The following is a 19,947-nucleotide window of genomic DNA, read 5'->3' on the forward strand; positions in this document are numbered from 1 at the left end:
TTATACCTCCCTCACTTTAATATTGAATAAATAACGAAGTACTTTTATTTCTACCTTTTAAGTCAGCCCAACTCCTTTACTCCCTCCTGATTGCCATTTCAGCATCAAAAATACAATCCTATAATCAATCATACCTACATGTTAGCAAACACACCTACTTGTTTCCTCTGTATCTTCTGCCCCACTTCTACCCATTTTTGTGTTTATAATGTGAGTAAGCACTTTTGCATTTTGATATACAAATGTATCACTTTCTGCTTAAAATCCTATCACAGCTTTCCACTGGCCTTTGAGGAAAGTCTAAATCTTCAACACAGCTCTCCAGCAGTTCTCCAGATTATGGTCATGACCTCTTCTTCCAAGTGATCTTGTGTCTGTCTCCTGGCACTGTGCGCTTATTTTGTAAACATGTTTCATCTCCCTTAACTTGGGGCCTTTGTATATGTGATTCCCTCTTCTTGTAAGGCTCTTTATCCTCTCGGAAATACTACTTCTGTTCACAGGTCTTACTGAAATTCTATTTCATATGAAAGTATTTTCCTGCTGTGACCCAAAATATTAAATACAATTGCAGCTATATATTTCCAGAGAACCTTTTAGTTTCCATTTCGCAACCTTTAACCTCCTTATAATACATCGGTTTGTGTTTTTTTTTTTCTTCTGCTTATCCATTTAACTCATAGCTATCATATTTACTTCTGTTTTCTTCATGGGACGTAGCATAAGGTAGGCACATGGCTCATGTACAATACCTTTTTATTAACTTGCTTTTGGATATGTTCTTTGTTAGCCTGGCCTTCCAGCTCTGCACCATCATTCCCCAAGCTCTACACTTTTAGTCTAAGTTTGCCTTCCCTCCACATCAAATAGGAAGACACACACACACACACACACACACACACTCTCTCTCTCTCTCTTATACATATGTTCCATGTTTAATAACCTTTTTTTTTTTTTGAGATGGAGTTTTGCCCTCTTGCCCAGGCTGGATTGCAATGGTGTGATCTTGGCTCACTGCAACCTCTGCCTCCCAGGTTCAAGCCATTTTCCTGCCTCAGCCTCCCAAGTAGCTGGGATTACAGGCACGTGCCACCACCAGGCCTGGATAATTTTGTAGTTCTAATAGAGACGGGGCTTCACCATGTTGACCAGGCTGGTCTTGAACTCCTGACCTCAAGTGATCCACCTGCCTCGGCCTCCCAAAGTGCTGGGATTATAAGTGTCAGCCACCACACCTGGCCAAATAGATATTTTAAATCTAATTTTGCATAGCTCTTCTACTTTATGATTCCGGCAGCTAGTAGCCTTTTGGAGTTGATCCAGCTTTCAAAAACAAATGGTCCTTCTCATAGTCACATATTGCTTCAGAAAATGTTTACTGATACTGATATTATGATGATGATAACTACTATTTATCTATTTTCAAACCACTTTATGGAGGTATGATTGATATATAAAAAGCTGTAGATATTTAATTGATACAGCTCAATGAGGCTGAGCATAAGTATATAATTGCGAAGCCATCGCCACCATCAAAGCCATAAAAATATCAATCATTTCCCACAGTTTCCTCTCATGCCCACAATTAGGGTAATTTCCCTTTATCCATGGGGAATACGTTCCAAGACCCTCAGTGGATGCCTGAAACTATGGGTAGTACCGTAGCCTTATATACGCCTTTTATTTCAACTACATACATTTCTATAATGAAGTTTAATTTATTGATTAGGCACCATAAGATCTTAACAAAAATAGCTAATAATAAAAATAGAACAATTCTAAAAATAAACCGATATAAAAGTTATGTGAATGTGATCTCTCTTTTTCCCTCTCTCTCACTCAAAGTGTCTTATTGTACTGTCCTTGCCCTTCTTGTGATGATGTGAGGAGATGACGCGAAGTGAATGATGTAGGCATTGTGATGCAGCGTTAGGCTATGACTGACTTTCTGACCTTATATCGGAAGGAGGATCATCTGCTTTGGGTGGTCCTGGATCATTGAACCATGTTGATGTTGACAGTTGGATGTCAGGAGCGGACAATGTCAATGGCTGACGGTGGATAGCATATGCAGCTTGGGTACGCTGGAAAAAGGGACGACTCATGTCCCAGGTAGAACAGAGGGGGATGGAACGAGGTTTCATCACACTACTCAGAACGGCATGTAATTTAAAACTTACAAATGGTTTATTTTTGGAATTTTTTCATTTAATATTTTCATGTCATAGTTGACTATGGGTAGCTGAAGCTGCAGGAAGTGAAACTGCAGAAAAAGGAGGAGTACTATATTCTTCCCATTATTATTATTACACCGGTAAGAACACTAAACATAAGATCTGTCCTCTTAGAAATTTTAAGGAGAAAATACAACATGGTCAGCTATAGGCATGATGCTGTCTAGTAGATCTCTAGAAATTATTGAGCCCCTTTCATGTTCCAGGTTCTGTATTAAGTATTTTATTTATATTTTATTTAAATTCTATAAAGGTTCTTCAAGGAAGAATTTAAAAGAGTACCTTATGTACTTCAGGGATCTGCTGTTTGGCAAATGGTGTGCCATCCCATGTCTACCATAATTGTTTCAGAGAAGGGCAAGTGATCGATTTCTGGACGAGGAGATGTGATGGTTTGTTGTTTAACACTTTCCAGGAAATACATTTCTTTATTAGTAAATGAAAGACACATGAAGAAATAGTCTTGTTATAGTATGCAGCTGTGAAGGATAGATGTTTCATAGAGAGTTTGCCAAGTCAAAGGAATCCACAATGAGGGAAAACACACAGATGGTGGTGGTGGCGGGTGGGGGGAGCTGAAACCATTCTGTTACAGTATTATTTCCCTCATTGTACAGAGAAGGAAATACTCATAATGGAGGTAATTTGCGCAAAATCAAAACGTGACAAAGCTGAGATTGCAAAGTATTTTTTTCAACTCCTAAACCCATGTTTTTTCCACTGAATATTGAAATAACTATTTCTTTTTCAAATTAATACACACTGGAAACAAATTTAGGAGAACATGTGAAGAATTCCACAGTTGTCCTATTAGCATTTTGTTACCTCAAATTCAGGGCAGTGTAACTGAATTGCAGTGGTGAGCTCTGCAATATAATTCTTCGTGAAGGGCATAAACTTCACAGGAATAATTTTTAGAAAAAGCAGTTGAGATTTTTTAGAATCTCATTTCTGATAAGAAACAAAACTTAAAGCCAAAATTTTATAGGCGATGAATGTTTTGGCTGTATCCCAGTACTTATCACTCACCACTTTCATACAGGAATAAATCAGATAATGAAAATTCTGAGAAACTGCCCAGAATCTATAATCTTAATGGCCATTCATTTTCTTACTATTAAGATACATTTTACTTTGTATGGTAAATGTAAAAAATATATCTTTTCTAGTGATGTGGATCCATCTGTTGTCTCCCATGCTGTCAAATTTTTATTCATGGTATTCTGAAAAGTCAGACATTAATACTATTACTCCCTAATGCTTATCCCATGTTTCAAATTATGATACACATTTAGAAAATATAGCTAATTGCTGCGCCAGAGACCTTTGCTTCACCCTGAAAAAGAGAATAAATGATATAACGCTACAATAAAATACTGTTTTTGTTACCAAAGCCAGTTAACAAAATATTCTAGCTTAAAGGGAGTTATTAAACATTCCTTCCCCGACCTCACTGCACTCCACCCCAATTCAGAGGCAGCAGTGGTTTAAGAGAAAGACCAAGTATATTACATTCTGGCACAGATTCTAACTCTGTCATATATAAATGGTGTACATGAAAGTTACTTAACCTTTGATATTTAATAAAAAATTACCAGGCATGCAAAGGAGCGGGACAGTATGACACATAATGAAGAAATAAATGAAGCAGGACCCAGGACTGACACAGATGTTAAAATTAGGTGGCAGAGACACTAGTGTTATTCCAATTATATTCCACACTTTTAAAAAGTTGAGATAGGAGATATAAAAAGAACAAAATTGAATATCTAGAGAGAAAAACTACAATGTTTGAAACAAAAAATACATTGACTGAGATTGCTGGTAGATTAGACATTTCAGAAAAAAAAGGTAGAGAATGTGAAAACATGGACAAAGACATTATCTAAAATGAAAAGAAAAAAGATAAAAAAATGAAATTTGTACCTGTGAGCTTTGGGCAAACTCCATGTAGCCTAATAGATACATAATTGGTGCCACTGAAGGAGAGGCGAGAGGAGAAAGACAGAAAAATATATTTGAACAGTGGTGACAGAATATTTCCAAATTTATGACAATTGTCTACCCACAGAGCTAGGTAATTCAAGTTACCTCAGGATAAGACTTAGAAAGAAAACCACACTGGGGCACGTTATCATCAAATTGCTCAAAATTGGTGAGAAAACCATCATCGTAAAAAATGAGAGGAACATGCAGTGTTTGGTTTTCTGTTCTTGTGAGAGTTTGCTGAGAATGATGGTTTCCAGCTTCATTCATGTCCCTGCAGACGATATGAACTCATCCTTTTTTATGGCTGCATAGCATTCCATGGTGTATACGTGCCACATTTTCTTTATCCAGTTTATCATTGATGGACATTTGGGTTAGTATCAAGTCTTTGCTATTGAGAATAGTGCCGCAATAAACATACATGTGCATGTGTCTTGCTAGGGGAGGGCTAGCATTAGGAGAAATACCTAATGTAGGTGATAGGTTGATGGGTACAGCAAACCACTATAGCACGTGTGTACCTATGCAACAAAGCTGCACATTCTGCACATGTAACCCAGAACTTAAAGTATAATAATTTAAAAAAAGTAAAGTTGATGTTTAAAAAAATGAGAGCAACAAAGTTGCAGTAGAAACAAAACAAAGTCAAGACGAAAGCAGGTTTCTCATTAGAAACAATGTATGAGGAAAAACGGTGGGGCAGCACCTGTAAAGTGGGGGAAGGAAAATTCTGTCAACCTAAAATTCTATACAGAGCAACAGCACACATAATAAGAGTTCCAGAAAGAGAGGACAGAGGAAAAACAAACCAAAACAAGCAAACAAACAAACAAAAAACAGAAAAGTGTTTGAAGAAACACAGGATTTTTCTCGACTAAAGACCTTTTTGTTTTTGGTAATTTTTTTGTTAAATTCCACACATCTAAAAAAGTTGATATTGACTTTTCCCACTATTTTTCTCATTGCTTTTATAAAGGAAAAGATTTTAAAATATCTTTGCACTGCCACTGGAATAGAGCTATATTTTTGCTATGTTGCCTACATAAAGAATCTGATTTTTACAAAGCTATAATAATAACTAAATGTGCATTTGCAATAATAAGATATCCTTTAAAATAGATTGCTGAAGGGGAGAAAAATCATCTTTCTTAAGCTGTCATATGTGCTGTGAATAATGTACATATGCACAAAAGGGCAACTTGTGGTCTCCTTGGAGTTAAAAGAAGAATTACTGGAATGAAGCCTGGTTTGGAATGTAACTTTTGCTCTCATTTTGAGTTAGATTTGTTTACTTTGTGTGTGTGTGTGTGTGTGTGTGTGTGTGTGCGTGTGTGTATTTGTATGTGTTCTTATGGCCTTGATATCCAAATTTCTCATAGCATTAGGGATTTCTTTTCCTTTTCTGGACTAATTAGATTATTTTATAGTACTTACAGAATTGTTCTTTACTAGTGGTAGAATAAATCATTGGAAATATACAGCAATTTTATATATGAGATATAGAAATGGTGATTTTTTTCAAGATCACATTACTTATTAGCAGAGTGAGAACTAATATGTGATTTTTAGTATCTAAATGTAGAACTTGATGGAGGTAATTTGTTATCATTATCTTTATGCATGCAATATGATTCTTATTACATCAAAATACTCGAGCCAACAGTAGCAGATTTTAGAATTTAAGAAAACATGACTATTTTTGTAATACTTCTGAATTTGTAATTTCTTACTATAGGTTTTAATTTTTCCAAAGATTAATATTTCCAAATATTTAATATTTCCAAAGAGCCACATCTTTGCAGGTCCACAGTGTTTGAGCTAAAATAATGTCCTTGTTTTCTTTGTTCTTTGACCAGGTGAAATCTTATATGACTTTAGAAGTGTCCTTAAATTTCAGGACAGGTGGTACCTCTTTCCTCAGGAGATTCTGGAATCCAGACGGCTGTTTAGAGGTGAGAACACCAGGGCAGAGGTTTTGCACCTGCATTTGGGAACCTGTGGTAGACGCCCATCTTAAAACTCTATAGAGACTTACCCCTTTCAAAGCACTTGCCCTTGAGCTGATTTCTGCTTCTCTGATGTTGTCAGCTTTCCCCAGGCAAATGCTGCCCAGCTCTGGATTGGGAGAAATTTTATTGTTTATAATTAATCAAGGACAAACATGTCCTTGTTTTTGCTTGTCTATTCAGTGATTCCAAAGGGGAGAAACTCATAATTAATGTAACTTATTGACTCTGTTCAATTAAAACCAAAGAGCAGCAGAGGTGAAAAAGAAAGGCATTGCCTCCCAGGAAGACAAATAATAATTCTTACTTATTATTAAACTTAAGAAGAATTATAATGTTGTAGAAAGTCTGTCTAAGATAATAGTTTTATCAGCATTCAAGTGACACTGAGAAGCCTGGTTCTCACGACTGAAAATAAAAGGCTAATAAAACTTCCAACTGCTTACTACTAGTTGGATATATTGAATCTTCCACTGATCCTTTTGGATACTCCCCCAGAGGAAGTTTCCTTCTTCATACAGGTCTGGTGGGTCATCAACATCTCTTGTAGGAGAACATGCATGAGTGCTGACTCCATAGAGGTTCTAATTCCAATGGTCTGGGAAGCGCTCCTGCCTGCCCCATAGAAAACCTCCCAGTAATTATGAATTACAAGCAGGCTGAGAACTGCTGAAGCCAGTGTTTACTGAAAGAGGCATCTTTAATAACGGCAGCAAGATGAGTCAGATAAATACTTGAATCTTAGTTTATCAATTTTTTTCCATAAATATGGAGCACTCAGTAAGTGCCAGGCTAAATGCATGACTGATGATAGAATCTGTGAACAAGATAGACATTGTCCCTAACTAATGGACTTTGGTTCTTACTGGCTTGGCGGTGTTTGGCAATGCGATAGCTTCAGTTTAATTATGTATAGAGATGATGATATTCATCATATAAGATTGTGTGGGGATTGAGCAATCTAACGTGTGCAAAATGCCTGGTGTAAAAAAGAACTCTATGAAACATAACCCTCACCATTCCCATACACACGTATATAATGGCAGCTTTTGCTCTACTTACATAGCCAACTATGTAAGTATGTCTAATTAGAATTGGTAACCTAGAGAAGGTTCGATCTAACAGGTGGACAACCTGCTGATTAGGAGACAGATAAAGTTAGGAACATAGAGATTCATATTGTCATTCTAGTTTGAGCATAGCAATAATAAAATTTCTGTTTATCAAATGCGCATGTTGTGAAAGGAGCTTTATATACATTGTCTGAATTCTCAAATCAGCCTCAAAAGTTAGATATTACTATAATGATTACTATGATGAAACTGAATCTCAGAGACTGGGTAACCTGTGTCAGGGTATGTGGGATATATAGTTAGCTAAAGAGAGAACTGGACTCACAAGCTACTTCTCTAGGACTCCAGAGTCTGTGTGCACGGAGCAACACCGTGTTGCCTCTGAGTTGTAAAGCATTGAGCTAGCGATTCCTCCTCTGTGACTTGGGTTCCCATCTGCCAAGTCAGAAAATAATAGCTCCCCAACATTATCTATTTGATGTGTAGAGAGTTCAATGTAACACACATTACATAAAAGTTGTAATGTGTTTTAGAAATGCAGCTTTTTCTAAAGACTGCCTATTTTTTTAATTTTTAAAAACTTATTTGAGACAGGATCTCACTCTGTCACCCAGGGTGGATCTGCCGGGCTCAAGTGATCTTCCCACCTCAGCCTCATGAGTAGCTGGGACTACAGGTGTATGCCAGCACACCTGGCTAGTTTTTAAATATTTCATAGAGATAGGGTTTCTCTGTGTTGCCCAGGCTGGTCTTGAACTCCTGTACTCAAGCAGTCTTCCCATCTCAGCCTCCCAAAGTGCTGGGACTGCAGGCATGAGCCACCTTGCCCAGCCTACTTTGTAATTTTTCTTTTTATATCAGGCTGTGATCTCCCAACCACAGTTGAATCCGTAATTTGATTAATTTAACCACAAACAGTTCCTCCAAAGTAACCTATATGATGGCGAGAGACAATTTTGGGTTCAGTGCTAACATTTGGACAAAACAGCATTCTGGATTTTAGTATTTCCCCTTCTGAGGAAGAGAAATCCATTTGCTGAAATGGATTCACTTCAACTCTGAAGATGACATTTCTCATTAAGGTAGATTTATCTACACAGAAACGTGGCTAATAGCACTTCGCAGGAACGTGGCATTGAGGAGCTTGCCATGAGAATCACCCCAACTGGGAGGCAAGGTCTGGCAGATCGCCAGATCCTGTGGCTCTGAGGCTAATCTCGGGGACCTATAGCCTGCTGCCGCTATCCTGGACCAGGCAGAGATGGGAAGAGTCTCCCTCCATGCTGCAGGCAGCAGCGTGCTTCATTCTGTACTTTATTTTCAGGAAGGAGACTAGAGCTTGATACCTTATCTGTTTTGTGTGTTTCTCCACCCCCCTTTTAAAGGCAATACATTTCTCATTGCTTCAAATCAATTTTTTTTAATTAGATAGTAAAGAAAGAATGAAACTACTTTACTTGGTAAATCTCATTCATTCACTGATTCATTAAAATTTTATTGAGGTCTTTTGTCTCTGATGCTATATGAGGTGCTCTGAAATGCTTTGGTCTTGTAAGATAGTTCTCAATGATATATATATATATATTTTAATTTATTATTATTATTATACTTTAGGTTTTATGGTACATGTGCGCAATGTGCAGGTAAGTTACATATGTATACATGTGCCATGCTGGTGCGCTGCACCCACTAACTCGTCATCTAGCATTAGGTATATCTCCCAATGCTATCCCTCCCCCCTCCCCCCACCCCACAACAGTCCCCAAAGTGTGATGTTCACCTTCCTGTGTCCATGTGTTCTCATTGTTCAATTCCCACCTATGAGTGAGAATATGCGGTGTTTGGTTTTTTGTTCTTGTGATAGTTTACTGAGAATGATGATTTCCAATTTCATCCATGTCCCTACAAAGGACATGAACTCATCATTTTTTATGGCTGCATAGTATTCCATGGTGTATATGTGCCACATTTTCTTAATCCAGTCTATCATTGTTGGACATTTGGGTTGGTTCCAAGTCTTTGCTATTGTGAATAATGCCACAATAAACATATGTGTGCATGTGTCTTTATAGCAGCATGATTTATAGTCCTTTGGGTATATACCCAGTAATGGGATGGCTGGGTCGAATGGAATTTCTAGTTCTAGATCCCTGAGGAATTGCCACACTGACTTCCACAATGGTTGAACTAGTTTACAGTCCCACCAACAGTGTAAAAGTGTTCCTATTTCTCCACATCCTCTCCAGCACCTGTTGTTTCCTGACTTTTTAATGATTGCCATTCTAACTGGTGTGAGATGGTATCTCATTGTGATTTTGATTTGCATTTCTCTGATGGCCAGTGATGGTGAGCATTTTTTCATGTGTTTTTTGGCTGCATAAATGTCTTCTTTTGAGAAGTGTCTGTTCATGTCCTTTGCCCACTTTTTGATGGGGTTGTTTGTTTTTTTCTTGTAAATTTGTTGGAGTTCATTGTAGATTCTGGATAAAAAGAGCCTGCATCGCCAAGTCAATCCTAAGCCAAAAGAACAAAGCTGGAGGCATCACACTACCTGACTTCAAACTATACTACAAGGCTACAGTAACCAAAACAGCATGGTACTGGTACCAAAACAGAGATATAGATCAATGGAACAGAACAGAGCCATCAGAAATAATGCCACATATCTACAACTATCTGATCTTTGACAAACCTGAGAAAAACAAGAAATGGGGAAAGGATTCCCTATTTAATAAATGGTGCTGGGAAAACTGGCTAGCCATATGTAGAAAGCTGAAACTGGATCCCTTCCTTACACCTTATACAAAAATCAATTCAAGATGGATTAAAGACTTAAATGTTAGACCTAAAACCATAAAAACCCTAGAAGAAAACCTAGGCATTACCATTCAGGACATAGGCATGGGCAAGGACTTCATGTCTAAAACACCAAAAGCAATGGCAACAAAAGCCAAAATTGACAAATGGGATCTAATTAAACTAAAGAGCTTCTGCACAGCAAAGGAAACTACCATCAGAGTGAACAGGCAACCTACAAAATGGGAGAAAATTTTCGCAACCTACTCATCTGACAAAGGGCTCAATGATATATTTACCTCAACAATTAAGCTGTCCTGGATGAAAAGCTTAACCTTGTATAGGGTGGTAATTGGCTTTCCACAAGATGGTGTTGTTGATTTCTCAGGAAACAGTAAATAGAGGCACAGAAAGCCCTTCTGGCTTGTAAAGCTCTGTGCTTCTGTCTAGTAAACTCTGATTCCTCACAAGCATCCACAGGACCATTAATCTCACATCAAATGGAGAAATTAACACCAGGAAAAGCAAGCTAAATCCCCACCCCCAAAACCCTCAAAACCCCAACATCAAAATGAGCATTGAATATTCAATGTTTTATGAAGAAATCGCAGGAAATTAAAGCAGCCTGAAGCTCATGAGTCAGAGGAGACCAAACATGAATGCGTCTGTTTGGTGGGATGGCTGGGCGCCGGGCTGTATGTGTATTCCTAGCACCTGAAGTCAGAGCGGCAGCTGGAATGAAATCTGCCAGAAAGCCTGGGTGAGTGGAGTCTAATTGGGGTAAACCACCCTTTGCCCACTACAGTCTTCAGAAGTGACGAAAAAGGAGAAAGTAATATTAAAACCGTCTCCCTTGAATGCTTAATATTTCCAGGCCATGCATGACTTATGTTTCCAGACATACTGTGCCAAACTCCATACTGAATGCCAAAATTGCTTAATACATTTTCTTAGAGTGAACATTTCCTTCTTTCCTCTTTCTGGTTATCTTTAAGAACACTGGGGATGCATGATTCCTGATGTGAAAAACAAACAGGGAATATAATGGCTGCTGTTGTATCGCTCCCGACGGGGCCGTGGATCGGGAGCCAGCACATCCGGGTTATGGTCCCACTGGCCGCATCTTGGAGTTTGTAGCTTGGTAGGTTCATTTGTCTTTGAGTTTCATATTCCTCATCCGATGAATCAGATTAGATCAGATCTGTTCCCAGACTTGCAATCTAAGGGCTTGCAGGTGAAACAAAGTGCATTCTCATGCTATTTTCAATATTTCAAGAGGCCTGAGAAATAGCTGAAATAGAATAAGATTGCAAAGAGAAGTAAACAGCATGTTATCTTTGCTTTTGCCTAGAATGTTTGTAGCTCAATGAGAGAAACACTGTATCTGGTGGTCCTCTACTATATATTAAGCACTGTATATATAAATCAAATAGAATTCTTATGAGAGTCACCATTTTACAAATAGGGAGTTTGAGGCCAAGAGAGGTGAAGTGACTCGCTGAAGATTGGTGCCTGGCACAGCTCCTGCCTGTGCTGGGGCCACAGGGATACTGGTGGAGGCTACAGGGCCATCTGGGGAGCGGGCAAGAGCTGAGCTCTCCTGGATCTGGCTCCTGGACTGAGTCTCCCAGGCTCATCACCACAATACACCTTAGGCTCAGAAGAAGCTCAAGTTGGCAGCCATCTCCTTTTTTAAAAGAATTATAAACCCAAATTATTACTTAATAAGTTCTGTCTGCTTCATAAGTAAGCATTGTCATGCCATGAGGGGTTGTGAGCATAAGAGGATAACAGATTCTTGGGCTGATAAGATCACATCATCCAAACTGAATGATTTCTAAGATTCATTATCTTCATGTCTGGCTCTGAGATTCCAAAATTCCATGACTCTGGTCAAAGTCAGCCAAGCATGGAGTTGTTCCCTCATCTCCAATACACTCTTATTTCCTTTGCTGCCTTTTCCCCTGGGATTCTACTTCAAGGCTGTGATGTTTTGGAGGTTGCTAAGTTAAGTGACAAATGATAGCATAACCATGGAATACATATTCAAATATATTAAGTACCCTACTTCCTAGCAAAGTAAATTTTGTCTCTAATAAAGTGTCTTTTTTTCTTCAAAAGAAAAAACAAGTCATTGACGCCACTGATGCTGGTGAAGGCTAGGCTGCACCAGAGTTTAATTTTGAGGTGTTGGTACTTTGAATTTACCAATTCAGAGATGTGTCAAGTTATGCTGAAGTTAAATTCGGTTTGTCTTACTTTGATGTACCTTTAATTTCAGTAACAGTGTGGCTTGAAACTGAGGTTCAGAGAACCCACATTTCCTTCTCAGACTTCCTTGAGAAGATGACACTTCAAAAACGTGATTAAAATATATAAAAGTTGCCAATTCTTATTCCTAAGGGTGGGGGAGTGCAAAAGGGTGAGGATTTTCTTGTATTCAGTGAATCAGCTTGAATTTGTAAGCTCTGTTTTCCACGGCTTGGAACTGGAAACCATTCTAATGTTGGAGACCATCCTGTGCAGGGTACAGGACACTGCTGGAACAGGCTGAGAGCCGGCACGAATAAGGCAGCTAGACATGGCCCTGGGGTGCACATCTAGAGTGGAAATTGTTCAGGTGTCAAGCATGAAGGATCATTAATTTTTGTGTTGCCATTCGGAGTCTACAATTAGAGAATTTCCAAAATGCATAAATGAATTTGTGTTTTAAGTGTTAGTATTTTCCTTCTGAACCCCAAATAACATTTTCCAGGGTTCTATATTAAAGATTGTACTAATCTGTTCCCATGCTGCTGATAAAGACATACCCTAGACTGGGCAATTTACAAAAGGAAGAGGTTTAATGCCTTCATAGTTCCGCGTGGCTGGGGATGCCTCACAATCACGGCAGAAGATAAAAGACACGTCTCACTTGGCAGCAGACAAGAGAAGAGGGCTTGTTCAAGGATACTCCCGTTTTTAAAACCATCAGATCTCGTGAGACTTACTCACTATCAGGAGAACAGCAAGAGAAAGACCCGCCCCCATAATTCAATTATGTCCCACCAGGTCCCTCCCGCAACACGTAGGAATTCAAGATGAGATTTGGGTGGGGACACAGCCAAACCATATCAAAGATCAGTTTTGAAATATGAACACTTTCTGCATGGAAACATGCATGTAGCTTAAACATAGTCATTTAAAGTGGAACAGAAGAAAACCTGAATTATCACTGTGAAATTTCAGGAGGCCTCTGGGCCTGAAGGTGAAACCAGAACAAAAAGACAGAACTTTGGGTCAAGGTAGTAAGCATCAAGGACTTTACAGAGACCTCCTGGGGAGATGTAGTGACATGTCTTTTCAATGAAACTTGAGAATTGTTCAAAGTTAAGCAGCAGGATCATTTGCATTTCTATACAAAAGGACATTTGTGGGTCCAGTCCTAAGTGAAGTAACTTAGGAATGGAAAACCAGACATCATGAGTGAGTATGTTCTCACTCATAAGTGAGAGCTCAGCTACAATTTCTCATTTTCTAATGTCACTGATCATCTTTCTCTAAACCAACAAACAGCAAAAGTATTGCTTACCAGTTCTCTTTTCATTGTGATGAAATGTAAATTCCTCCAGTAGGAAGCGGACAGAATCGTTTTCTTGCCTGACGCACTTTACTTTCCCTCTTACCTGTGAAATCAGAAGAGAATGTTGATTGGAGGGAAAGTGGAAGGAATCATAGCCGATGGTGAAGAGAACCTCTTGCCACGAAGCTGCCCAAGCAAGGGAAGGTAGGCAGACAATAAAGGTTGAACACATGAGGGTCACAGCCTGGAGAACAAGTAGATATCAGGCCCTTCATTAATTTGCTCTCTCATACAGTGCATTGCCTAGAACAGATGAGCCTCAGTCTGTGGCCTAGAACCGATGAGCCTCAGTCTGTGGCAGTTGCAAGATAAAGACCTGAAGTAGGCACCATGGCGTGGTCCATTGCTCAAGGAGATATAATGGGAAAAGGGGATTGCCCCAAGTATCAGCAGGGCTGTCTTGGGCTGGCACTTGTTGTTCAGCAGTAGCTTTCCCATTGACCCAATCATGTGAGTTTAGGCAGTTGTAATGAAAAAGCTAAGGATGGGCAATTACCATCCTCCTATATCAAGACACCTTTACACACTTCTGAAACCCAGGTACTTGATTTAAATTATTTTCTCAGAAGCTATATTGGCTTTACACAAATTCATTAAGTAATACTCCCTAGAGTTCATAATTTGGTGTGACTCTACACATGGATGTAGAAGGAAAGATTAAGTTACGCCTGAAGTATTGACTTCTCTGTCCTTGGAGACAGCCAGCTCCCTCTGCTGACCTGGTGCTCGATAAAAATACTATAATTTGTTTATGTGCACCAGGGTGTGGTAAGTTTGGGAAATCATGTCTTTCACGACCAGCAAGGGCAGGCATTGAGAAATACTGGCCACTGATGGGTATGCAGTTTGTGGTCATGGGACTGAGAAAGCTAAGATTCCTGGCACTTGCCAAGGCTGAGTAGATTTGTGCCTTCGGTACTCAAGGCTCTCATCAGAGACAGAACGCTGTATAATCTATCTGTCAGGCAGAAAATGAACTCCTTCTCCATGTTTTGCTGACAATATGTTATTTTCTCTCTGCCATTCTAGAGGCTTATGTTCCTCTTTGAGCTAACTTTTCTGCAGGTTTTCTTTCTTGCATGTAATGTTAGCAAATTTGAATATGCTTTCATCAAAGAGTCTCATTCACAGGGTAGATCTATGTATGCAGGGTTTATCTCCTGAAATGGATCAGTATGAATTAGATGTGGGTGGGAGAAGCTGATAAGAAAATGCTCTCAGCTGGGGGAAACGTGGCTGTTAAGCAGCTTCCAAACCGATTTACTCCAGTAACCCAAGCTCTTGCCAGCACGATGGCTGGGACCAACACCTCTGACTTCAGAAAAATACATGCATATTCAGGAACACTGAAGCATATAGGATGTGATCTATATCTAAAATTAATACTGGAAGTGAATAGTTAGATCTTGATACTGAAGACATTGATGAAGCAACTGCAAATACATCTTCTAAGTACAGAGAAATCAATGAGAAGCCGGTTTAGGCTTTTAATCTGCACCTCACACTGGGATGCATTGTGGAGTCCCTCTTGAAGCTGACAAGAATTAGAGCAGTTCTATGAATTACTAATAACTAACCACGATCAAAGCTGGGGTGATTTGGAGTATAATTTGTCCCTCTTACTGAGAAATTTTATAAATATTCTGGATAAAGACATCTATTCTATGTAATGGAAAAGATGTTTTAATTAACTTTCATATATACTATTTGATTCTAAAATTCTTGCTATTCAACAAAGTACAGGGATAAATTTAATAAAGGCTGGCATATTTTATATATATATCCTTTTAAAGCATTTTAAAACTATTTGATATGAAGACAAGGCATTTTTCTGTTTCTGCAAGAAGCAATAATAAAAATTGTTTAAGTTTAAATTTAACATTCAGAAAGGTTTATAAGATACCCAGATAGGGTAACTATTTCCAATTATAGAAACTTAGGACTGGGGTATAATGTGCGTTGCCCAAATTAAAGAAAACAGTGCTAGGAGGGGTCTGCATTAGTCAGAGCTCTCCAGAAAAAGCAAATCAACAGGACATACAAATATATGGAGCTATAGAGAAAGAAATCTACTGTAAGGGATAGACTTGTGCACTTATGGAGGCTGAGAAGTCCCATGATCTGCCATCTGCAAACCGGAGGCCCAGGAAAGCCAGTGGTGGAGTTCTTGTCTAAACCCAGAGTTCTGAGAACCAGGAACACTGAAGCCCAAGGGCAAGAGAAGATGGATGTCCCAGCTCAGGGCGAGCATTTACTCTTCTACACATTTTTATTCTATTCCAGCCCTTGATGTATTTTATGATGCCTACTTATATTGGCAAGGTCAATGGTCTTTACTCCATTTACTCATTAAAATACCAGTCTCTTCCAGAAACACCCTCACAGGTACCTTCAGTAATAATGTCTTATCAGCTATCTGGGCATTCCACGACATGATCCAGTCAAGTTGACACACAGCGCTGACCATCAAAGGGCCCTTGCCACCCAAGTCACTTTCCAAGCTTCAGCAGGAAGGCAAACTGCTGCATGGTATCCAGGGAATCCTTCCCACCAAGCCACTGCCCTCATGATTGTCCTGTGTCTTGTTTACTGCCCTATTATTGCCTTTGTCATCTTCCGTTCAAGAAAAAATACTATGTTTATTTGTGAAGCAATGTGCTCCTATCCAAAGAGTTCTAGACTCTCTTTTTGTGCGGTGTTTAACAGAGGCCTAGCTATGTGTGTGGACATGGAGGAGCAATGCAAGCTGACATCTTCACATTGAATGAGAATAGGCTGGACCCACCTCAGCCGCATGTCTCTGGCCTGGATGATGCAGCTCAAGTAATTCCTGACTCACACTTGGCATGAACAGCCAGTGTGGCAGGAAGAGCTCCATGAGCTGGCATGAACAGCTTCAAAAAGTCTTCAGCTCCACTCCAAGGAGGTTGGAACTGGTGATCTCCCTCACTACGTGCAGAAAGTGAGGAGGAGGTGCACCTTGGAGCTCTGCCCTTGCCTCTGAAGAAGCATCCACAGGATGGGAGCGTCCCTCAGAGTGGACCCAGGGTCCAGGCCTTCTGAACAGTGTCTCCATTAGCTTATCATCCTCTGATGACCTGCCTGTCCTCCACTGGCCTTAAGCACATTAGAAGGCATTGTTTCATTAGGGGTATTTTTTAAATAGAAGAGCAGGCACCAGCTCATGTGCTGATGTAAATTATAAAATATAAAATCAGGACACAGGTAAAGACCAGAGCAAGTCCCACATAATCTTTCATCTTTGGCAGCCGTATCAACCCAATTTAGATTGCCTTGTATATAGTTGATGACAAATACCTGTATGTAGTCTATGATTTGCTGTGGAAGTGTACCGTGCTAGACCCTCTGACACTGAGGGGCAGGTTTGGGGTCAGCTGGCAGGACTCAGTTCTGTGGTCTCATCATTTGCTCAGTTTGACCACGAGCTGTCTTACATGGATCAGTGTTCTTGTAAAAACATTTTTTTAATAATTCAAATAATCACTCCTGCATAAATAAATATATAACACTCTTCCAGTCTGTAAAGATTTTGTAATTTATTGGCAGAGATGAAGACAAATTCCCAAATTAAAAAAAAAAAATGCAAGCATCCCAGAGGACAAATACCCTAAGAGTGATTCAAAACCACCACTACCGCATGAACCCGGGAGGTGGAGCTTGCAGTGAGCCGAGATTGCGCCACTGTACTCCAGCCTGGGCGATACAGCGAGACTCCATCTCAAAAAAAAAAAAAAACAAACACACACCACCACAACAAAAATACTCAGAAGCGAGTGAGGTTATGCTCAGCTTAAGGTTCCAGAAAACCTTCTTGGAGTGAGGAGGCACTGGTGGGAAGGCATGGACACAGCCTCCTGAGAGGGGGCTGAGGCCATGGTCAGAGGCTTTGCAGAGCAGACAGGATGTGAGCAGCAGTTCAGAGGACAGGGAGGCTTGGCAGGAGTTCCACAAACATAATGTCTCTGCCTCTGGTTTGGCTCAAGATCTGCAAATATCTAAGGATAAAATGGGAGGGCAACCAGGGAAGTTGGAACAGGAGAGTCTTGGATGTCTGCTTGAGCAGTGTTTGCTTTTCAAGTGTTTGGGGTAAAGATGAATGCTATAGTTTGAATGTGTCAGCCACAGTTCAAGTGTGGAGAACTTAATCTCCAGTGTAACAGTGCTGAGAGGTGGGACCCTTAAGAGGAGATGAGGCTTCGAGGGCTCTGCCTCATCAATGGACCAGTGTTATTGCGGGAGTCAATTCCTGATAAAAGTGAGTTTGGCTGCCTCTTGCCTGAACTTGCTCTCTGAGTGCTTGTTTGCCCATTTGTCCTCCACCATGAGACGATGCGGCACAGGGCCCCTGCCGGGTGCCAGCACCTTGATCTTGCACTGCCCAGCCTGCAGGGCCAGGAGGAATAGACTTCTGTTCTTTATGAATTAGTCTGTGACATTCTGTTGTGGCAGCACAAAAGGGAGTAAGATAGTGAAATAAAGATTCTTGTTAATGGAAGGTTTAGAGAGCAAATGAAATGTCTTCCAGTAAACAAATTCAATACTTTTTTTGAGTAAACAATAAAAGTGTGTGTGTTTGCCATACTGACCTGCCCCACTTTTCAGGCTTGTTACGACTGACCTCAGTTAGAAAGGGAAGCATGAGCTTACAATCTTGGTGTCTGCAGATAGTGGGACATGTCCACATAACAGACCCATCTTACAGCTTTGATGGACTTGCCAACTAGAGAATGAACCAGATATATGGTTCATCCTCCTCACAGGCACCGGGCAGTCAGGGAGAAATGTGGAATTCTAGTTCCATGCTATGTGGCTGTTCATAAATATTCCATGTTCACTGGACTTCAAATTCCACATTCATAAGTAAGAGCATGAAACATGTCATCGAAGATTCTCGTAGGCTGAGAATTGACAATGTTAATAAAAAAATTAGACATGTCAGTGTTATCAGACTTTAAAAAATTTAATAAAATTTAATAAATATAAAAATAAATTTAACTGTGTTTTAATTTAATTGTTAACTCAATTTTTAGCAAATATTTTTTGAAGAGGTGCTATTGGCCAGACAATGTGTTAAAAATGAAATATAAAGACAATGAAACTATTTCCTGCTTTTCTTCCACAGAAGATAAGCAGGCAAACAAATGTGTTAAAAGCATGATAGGTATTACCACGAATTTATATAAAAGGCACAATATAGTCCAAGGTGAGATAATTTGTATCTTTCTCTTCCTTAATATTTAAGGTTTTCTAAACACCTTTCAGAAAGGGTTTCTAAACACCTTTAAAGTCCTGTAGTGGAAGGCAGAGGCTGCTACTGAGAGTGAGAAGTTGACAGATAATATTAGTGGTTTAAAAAGTAGCAACTAATGCAGCTACACAATATTTCAGTTAAATGTAACTAGTGATTTTTTCCCTTCAAATTTCTGATTATCTTTCATCTTCCCAGCTCTCTATGTACAAGTTGAAATGCTCCAGCAAGGAACTTCCTAGTCGTCAAATACGAGGCCCTCATGCCAGGCATTTTGCTGACTTTTCCTTTTTTGGACAGGCCACATTTAAATACTGTCTGGAGATGTGAACGTCCATAAAATTCTGTTCTCTGTATATGTTTAAGGCCCAATCAAAGTAGACTTTTTTTTTTTTTAGCTTTCTATGTTTGTACTTTTAATTTAACATTAGTGGGACATCTGCCAAGCTAATACAGGCACTTTTCCATGCACTGGAAAACCCAATTAGGACTTGTTCTGAGTTTGATTATCAGTCAGAAACATGCATACAGAAATATTCATTAGAGAGCTACTGAGAGCTGTGATAAAACAGCAGACGGCTGAATTATAGCATTGCTGTCACTCTTCCCCAACACAGTTTACATTTGCTTCATAAAAGACAAGCAACCGAATATCCTCATGTGACGTGGTGCCCACTGGAAGTGCGTTCCATTATGAAGAGCATGGTTCTGACTCTCTGTAGAATGTTAGTGAGCATCTCATGACATGATATTGCAGACAAATGATAAACTGCAGCCCTGACTACAGCCGTGTGAGGCTGTGTTGATTCACAGCTGTCTCACAGGCATGCTGCATGCTTTAGTTGTGGACTCTGCAGACTGTCCACGTCCACATGCTACCCAGAGGCAGGTGTGGGTTTACCACCTGGTGTTCTTTATGGAACCCCTTCAGTGTGATCTCTTTCTCCCTGCTGCTTCA

The sequence above is a fragment of the Pongo abelii genome, chromosome 12 (assembly GCF_028885655.2).
Source record: "Pongo abelii isolate AG06213 chromosome 12, NHGRI_mPonAbe1-v2.0_pri, whole genome shotgun sequence".
Taxonomy (NCBI): Eukaryota; Metazoa; Chordata; class Mammalia; order Primates; family Hominidae; genus Pongo; species Pongo abelii.